Raw genomic sequence first — 8,397 nt, forward strand, 5'->3', positions numbered from 1 at the left:
CACACACAAGAGACAGAGACAGAGACAGAGACAGAGACAAAGGCAAAGAGAGAATATTTTATAATCTCATTTTTGCCAGGCAGGATGCAAGCACACCTTTGATCCTAACACTTGGGAGGTGGAATCAAGCAGGTTTCTGTAAGTTCAAGACCAGCCAGAGTTACACAGTGAAACCCTGTTTAAAAACAACAATAAGCCGGGCGTGGTGGCACACGCCTTTAGTCCCAGCACTCGGGAGGTAGAGGCAGGTGGATCACTGTGAGTTCGAGGCCAGCCTGGTCTACAAAGTGAGTCCAGGACAGCCAAGGCTACACAGAGAGACCCTGTCTTGAAAAACCAAAAGAAAAAAAAACAACAACAACAATAAAAACAAACTAGAGTGTAAGTCTCTGAATTTATGGGCAGGAGAGAAGGTTCTATGGCAAAGATGAACAAATATAAGGTCCTGGGTTTGCATCCCCAGCACCCAGTAACATTGGGGCAACCCCAGCACTGAGGGCAAAAGAAGGCAGATGCCAGTAGGGCTGGATGGCCTCATTGTCCAGCTGAAATGGCAAGTTTTGGGGTAAATGAGACATCCCCTCTCTATTAAGTTGTGAAGCTGGAGAGATGGTTCCGTGGTTAAGAACATATATTGTTCTTTCGAAGTCTGTGGCTCACACTTGGTTGTATCTGTAACTTCAGGGAAACCACTAATGTCTCTGGCCTCTGCAGACATCTGTATCCATGTGCACATACTAAATAAGATGAAGAGTGATAGAAGACGCCCGAAATCACTAGCATGAGAGAGAGAGAGAGAGAGAGAGAGAGAGAGAGAGAGAGAGAGAGAGAGAGAGAGAGACAGAGAGAGAGAGAGACAGAGAGAAGAAGGAGGAGGAGGAGGGTAGTGAGGGGAGGAAGAGAGGGAGAGAGAGGACTCTGCGTGGGGCAGCCCCACGACCTACCACTGTTAATTTCCATCTCATTTTAAGGTAAACTAAGGCACAGCAAGACAGTCTCCTTGATTCACACAGCTGGAGACTGTCCGATAGCACCAACTAGGGCTTCTGGAAAGAGCTCCAAGACTATTCTGAAATAGGACAAGGGACGTCTGCCTGTTTTGTCCATTTGAGAACAAGTCCTCCCAAGGATGCGGCTTGATGCCCAGGCTCCTGACTTGGATGCCTGAAGGAAGCCGAGAAAAGCAGAGATGTGAGCCGGAAACATTTAGCAGTGATCCTAGCCCTGCTATTGCAGGGGTGACTGCCCTGGCAGAGAAACTGAGTGAGCTACAGCCGCTGAGGCTCTCGGCTGACAGCAGCGCCATCTAGCGAAGCCCAGGACTCAGCACTGAGCGGATGAGGTCACTGCCAAGAAGCATGCCGGGAAGGCGAGCCATGGTCACGATTTACCAAAGGGCGGAGGGAGGAATAAGCACCTTTGGGGACTCCGTTTGTCAGGGTCAATGTCCTTTTGGGGGAACTCTGACGCATCAAGTGTAGGGCCTCCCGAGTTGAAGTCTTGGACGTCCGACAGGATGTTACCATAGCCTTGCAGTAGCATCCTCACGGTCCAGTGTGCTCTGGCAGCTGCCCAGGTCACCGTGACTCCTCAGATTCCGCGGATCCCTTCTTCCCTCCTCACATCCTCCCACTTACCACACTATTCTTGTGTTGCATCGCATCCCTTCACATCTCACCGCCAACGTACTGGGTGTAGGGCTGTCCTGTAGATCTGTCTCCACACCCATGTATTCTGTTGTGTTCTGACTGCCTCCCCTAATTCACTCCGACAGCCACACCAGCCAGCAATCATGGCTGCTTCATTACTTCTTGCCCAGCAGCTGGATGACAGCTCTTTGTCAAGATTCTGCTGTTCGTGGAAACAGCGCTCTGAGACTTTGCTGTGAGATAAAGATCGCTCCCGCATCAGACCTGATGCCCTTTCACCACCAGGCCCTTGGGACCCACACCCCGTCTTTCTCTCAGTTGTGTTTTTGTTTTGTTTTGTTTTTTGTTTTTGTTTTTTCGAGACAGGGTTTCTCGGTGTAGCTTTGGTTGTCCTGGACTCGCTTTGTAGACCAGGCTGGCCTCGAACTCACAGCGATCCTCCTGCCTCTGCCTCCCGAGTGCTGGGATTAAAGGCGTGAGCCACCACGCCCGGCTTTTCTCTCAATTGTGAATCCACAGTTTTCACCTGTACCAAAAATCACTATTGGGAGCAGAGCACGGTGGTGGCAGCCTTTAATCCCAGTACCTTGGAGGCAGAGGCAGATGGATCTCTGTGAGTTCGAGGTCAGCCTTGTCTACAAAGAGAGTCCAGGACAGCCAAGACTACACACATAGAAACCCTGTCCCTAAAAACAAAACAAAGAGAAGAAAAAGAAGAAGAAGAAGAAGAAGAAGAAGAAGAAGAAGAAGAAGAAGAAGAAGAAGAAGAAGAAGAAGAGAAAAGAAAAAACTATATTGGGGTTTGTTAAATGTGCAGTTATCCCAGATCCACCAAACATGTTTGCGTCAGGTTGCCATGGCTCAGACCCTCCTGTAGCTGATCAAGAACACCAAGTTGCCTTTTCCTTTTTTTTTTTTTCCAGACAGGGTTTCTTTGTGTAGCCTTGGCTGTCCTGGACTCACTTTGTAGACTAGGCTGGCCTTAAACTCACATTGATCTGCCTGCTTCTGCCTCCCCAGTACTGGGATTAAAGGCATAATGTGCCACCACACCCTGTCCCAGGTTAACTTTTCCGAAGACGGACACAACTGCTCCTTTAAATTGAGTTGAGCCGGGCATGGTGGCACAGCCTTTTTATCCCAGCACTTGGGAGGCAGAGGCAGGCAGATTGCTGTGAGTTCGAGGCCAGCCTAGTCTACAAAGTGAGTCTAGGACAGCCAAAATGAGACCCAGAGAAACCCTGTCTCGGAAAAAAAAAAAAGAAAGAAAGAAAACAACAACAACATTGAGTTGAAAAGTCAGCTCGATCCTGCTCCCTTGAAGCCCTGGGCTTGTGCCTAGAGCAGGGTTTAGTAGGTGGAGTTTTGCTTCTCAGCTTCTTTTCTGCCCAACTAAAATGTACGTTCCTAATGGCGGCACAGGGATTGTCTTGTTCACAGAGTGAGGTGCTTTCCACAGAGAGGCGTTCAACAAACACGTGTTGAAGATGGAATGATTGACTATCTGGGCATATTTTAGGCTCAAGGCAATACATATGAGGACCTGGTATCAGGGGTGAGGGGAACAGAAACCAGAAAGTGATTTGGGGATACTCCAACAGCTTCCCTCAGCTATCACTCAAGAGGTCTAATTTGGGGACACTCTTCTTTCCAAGGATGCCTAGGTCAGCCTATGTCTGTAGCTCAGCTCTCCTCTCTATGGCATGGAGGCCGTATGTGTCCTCCTGTGGCTAGGGGGTTTGAGTCCCACCTGTATCATCCAGGGCAACTGGAGTCTTTGTCCTCCAGCAGCACCTTGTCTCTGTGCTTTGATCAGAGTGAAACCAAGCCTAGTTCAGCTAGATAACTCCCGACAGCCTGGAGGAATGAAAGCCAAAAGCGAGACTCAGGCAAGGGCCCGAGTCTGTCTAGCCCATGGGGCTGATGCCAAGAGAACCAGCCAGCCGACCCAACGTGGAGGTACCACAGGCTGCTGCTATACCGTACACCTTCCTCCACCTCTGTCTTTAAGGATGTTGCCACTTAGTTGAGGGTTGTGGGCAAGGTTTGAGTTGGGAGGCTGGAGAGATGACTCAGAGGTTAAGAGCACTGGCTGCTCTTCCAGAGGTCCTGAGTTCAACTCCCAGCAACCACATGGTGGCTCACAACCATCTGTAATGTGATCTAATGCCCTCTTCTGGCCTGCAGGTATACATGCAGGCAGAACACTGTATATGTAATAAAGAAATTTTTTTAAAAAAATTGAATTGGGACTTAAAGAGGATAGCGATGCCAGTGGTGGTGGTGTTTGTTCATCGTTTTTGTTTTTTGTTTCTGTTTTATTTTGTTTTGTTTGAGACAGGGTTTCTCTGTATAGCCTTGGCTGTCCTGGACTCGTTTTGTAGACCAGGCTGGCCTCGAACTCACAGAGATCTGTCTGTCTCTACCTCCCTGAGTACTGGGATTACAGGCATGCACCACCATGCCTGGTTTGTGGCAGTTCTCTCTTTAACTTCAGCTTTTCAAATTTGGGTAGTTACAGATCATAATAGATGTTTCCCATGTACCAAGCACTCTTCTAAGCACTTAGCACTTAGTTTCTTTCACATTTCCAGCAATCCTTTGTGGTCAAGGGAATGGTTCCCAGGGGACAAGCTAGTCCACACCTTTGGAGAGATATGTATAAAACAGGGTGGTTGGGGTGGCTGGAGACATGACTCAGAGGTTAAGAGCACTGACTGCTTTTCCTAGAGGTCCTGGGTTCAACTCCCAGAAACCACATGGTGGCTCACAACCATCTGTAATGTGATCCGGTGCCCTCTTCTGGCCCACAGGTGAACATGCAGGCAGAACACTATACATAATAAATCATAAAAACAAAGAGACAGAGCCCTTGGGGGAAGGGATGTAGGTGAGTCAGTGAGGATGCATACCTGGTTTAGGGCAGACAGTAGTTTTTTGGTTGGAGGGTATGGATAGGCTTCAGAGTCCACAGAAGACATAGCACTTCCTGCCTGCAGGCTAAGGGGCCTGGCTTGTTCCCACTGGGCTCCTTTTGTCTGTGTTTCTGTCTTAGGGAGTCATCTGCTATGGCTCAAGGAACTAGGCCTAGGAGTCCTGGCTCTGAGGCAGTCTGGCTGTGGAACGTGAAGTTTCTGCCTTCTCTGGACTTCAGTGCCTTCTCCGCATCCTCCCTCCTCCCTCCCTCCTCCCTCCCTCCCTCCTGCCTCCCTCCCTTTTACTCTTTGGCCGGGATCATGCATGCTGAGCACATGCTCTAGCAAGGAACTGCACACCAGAGACCTCTTTCTGAAAGGAGCATTCTATTCATAGCTCCTGAGCACGATGGAGCCCAGATGCAGGTGCAGCTTTAATTAACTTGTCCTTTCCTCAAATAGCGCTTTGCCCTGCCTCACAGGTGTCCTTGGAACACAGGTCAGGAACAGAAGAGAGATGGAGAAAACCACCAGAGGCTCACCCATCTGCACATGCGTGAGCAGGTGAATTGTCTGGCCCCTTCTTGGGGTCCTAATTGGTTGCCTGGTAGGCCTCCAGCCTGGGGCCTCAGCATCCCCCTTTTCATTTCCACAGTTTTTTGGTTTTTCTTTCCCCCCACCCCCCCCCCTTGGTTTTTCCAGACTGGCTGTCCTGGACTCCATTTGTAGACCAGGCTGGACTCGAACTCATAGGCATCCACCTGCCTCTGCCTCCCAAGTGCTCTCTCTCTCAGTCATTTTACCCCTCAAAGAAGAGGGTTCTTTCTTTTTTTTTTTTTTTTTTTGGTTTTTCGAGACAGGGTTTCTCTGTGGAGCCTTGGCCATCCTGGACTCACTTTGTAGACCAGGCTGGCCTCGAACTCACAACTCACAGCGATCCGCCTGCCTCTGCCTCCCGAGTGCTGGGATTAAAGGCGTGCGCCACCACGCCCGGCTTGAAGAGAGTTCTTTCTAAGCCAGACATTGTTCTAGTCCCTGAGGTACAAACCTGAACCCAGAAGACAACTGTCTTTTAGTTTAACTGGCCAGCAGGTGTCGCTAGTGCCATCCACATAGCACCTCATAGGCCCGGGAAGATGCAGGCTCATGCGGAAATGGGAATTGAATTTGGCCAGCTCTCTTCCACCAGCCCAAGTCAGAAGCAGGTTCCTCCAGTGGAGAAACACACCGCTCCCCCTCCTCCCACCACAAAGGCATCCTTGAGACTTCCTTAACAGCTCAGCTGGCCCAGGACCTTGCGATGCAGAATCACAGGACAGTTTGGAATCTTTCTGCAGCTTGTGGCTCACAGAGCACACCAGGCTTCCTGCAAACCCATCTGTAATGCCCCTCACTCTTTACCCAAGGCAGTGTATGTTATTAGAAAGAATTTCCTAATCTCCAAGCAAAGTCTGACGCTCACTTTAGCTTCTCTTCTGTATGCCATCTATGGTCAAAAGAGGAAGGCTGGGGCTGGAGAGATGGCTCAGAAGTTAAGAGCACCGTCTGCTCTTCCAGAGGTCCTGAGTTCAATTCCCAGCAACCGCATGGTGGCTCACAACCATCTATAATGTGAGCTAATGCCCTCTTTCGTCATGCAGGTAGAGCACTGTATACATAATAAATAAATAAATCTTTAAAAAAAAAAAGCCTGGTGATTTGTGCCTGATGGTGCACATCTTTAATCCCAGTACTCAGGAGGCAGAGGTAAGAAATTATGAGTTCAAAGCCAGCCTGGTCTATAGAGCAAGTTCCAGGACAGCCAGGGCTACACAGAGAAACTTTATCTCAAAAGTACAAAAACAGCCGGGCGTGGTGGCGCACGCCTTTAATCCCAGCACTCGGGAGGCAGAGGCAGGCGGATCGCTGTGAGTTCGGGGCCAGCCTGGTCTACAAAGCGAGTCCAGGACAGCCAAGGCTACACAGAGAAACTCAGTCTCAAAAAACAAAAAACAAAAAACAAACAAACAAAACACTACAAAAACAAGAAACAAGTAAAGCCTGGTATGGTGGCTCATGGCTATAATACCAGATTGTGGGAGGCTGAGGCAGGAGAATAAGGAATTCAAGACCACCTTGGCTTATATACTGAATTTGAGTCCTGCCTGAGTTACATGAAAACTTGTCTAAAAATAACAAAACAAGCCAAGAGTGATGGTGAACCCCATTAATTCCAGCACTGCAGAGGCAGACACAGGGGATCTTTTTGAGTTCAAAACCATCGAGGACTATTTAGCAGACTCCTTCTCAAAACAAAAACAGAAGCGATGGGCTGGAGAGATGGCTCAGTGGTTAACAGCACCACCTGCTCTTCCAGAGGTCCTGAGTTCAATTCCCAGCAACCACATGGTGGCTCACAACCATCTATAATGAGGTCTGTTGCTCATTTTTGGTCTTCAGGTGTACATGCAGGCTGAACATTGTATACATAATTTTATTTATTTATTTATTGGTTTTTGAGACAGGGTTTATCTATGTTATCTTGGCCATCCTGGACTCAGTTTGTAGACCAGGCTGGCCTCAAACTCACAGCGATCTGCCGCCTGCCTCTGCCTCTCAAGTGCTGGGATTAAAGGCATGCGCTGCCATGCCTGGCAATAATTAATAAATCTTAAAAAAAAAAAGCCACATCAAAAGAGAACAAAACCCAAAAGGGAGTGGAAGAGATACTCAGCTGTTAAGAGTGTTGCTGTAAACCAGGTGCAGTAGCACATTCCTATAATATCAGGAGGCAGAGGCGGGTGGTCTACAAAGCGAGTCCAGGCCAACCAAGTCGACACAGAGAAACCCTGTCTCAAAAACAAAACAAAACAAAACAAAACAAAACAAAACAAAACGAGTGTTGCTGTATTCCCAGAAGAACCTGGGTTCAGATTTTAAAAAAAAATCTATTTCTTTATTATTATGTATACAGTGCTCTACCTGCATGTACACCTGTTGGCCAGAAGATCTCATTATAGATGGTTGTGAGCCATGTGGTTTCTGGGAATTGAACTCAGGACCTTTGGGAGAGCAGGCAGATGCTCTCAACCTCTGAGTTATCTCTCCAGCCCCTGAGTTCAGATCTTAACTTCTGTCTTAGAGTTCTATTGATGTGAAGGGAAACCATGACCAATGTTATTCTTATAAAGAAAGTTGTTTAATTGGGCCTGGCTTACGGTTTCAGAGGTTTAGTCCATTATCATCATGGTGGGGAGCGTGACAGCGTGCAGACAGATACTGTGCTCTAGGAACTGAGAGTTCTACAGCTTTCCTTTCCTTTTTATTCTATTCTATTCTTTTTTCTTTTTTCTTTTTTTTTTTCTTTTTTTTTTTTGGTTTTTCGAGATAAGGTTTCTCTGCGTGTAGCCTTGCCTGTCCTGGACTGGCTTTGTAGACCAGGCTGGCCTCAAGAGAGTAAGTTCTACATCTTGATCTGCAGGTAACAAGGAGACTGGATGTGTTTCACTAGCTTGAGCATTTAAGTGCTCAAAGCCCCACCTCCACAGTGACACAGAGACACATTTCCTCTAAAAAGACCACACCTCCTCCGATAAGGCCACACCTTCTCCCATAAGGCCACACCTCCTAATAGTGCCACTCCCTATGGCCAAGCATTCAAACCCATGAATCTATGGGGGCCATACCACCACAGCGTTCATGTAACAAGCGAGGCATGGTCTTTCACACGCCTGTAGCACCAACACATAGGGGATAGAGACAGGAGGCTCTGTGGAGCATTCTGCCTGCCAGACTAGCTGAAAATGCAAGCTATGAATTCAGGGAAAGACTTTTTGTTGAAGGAATAAGGTACA

Source organism: Acomys minous (genome assembly GCF_964271855.1).
Source record: "Acomys minous genome assembly, chromosome: 4".
NCBI classification, from domain to species: domain Eukaryota; kingdom Metazoa; phylum Chordata; class Mammalia; order Rodentia; family Muridae; genus Acomys; species Acomys minous.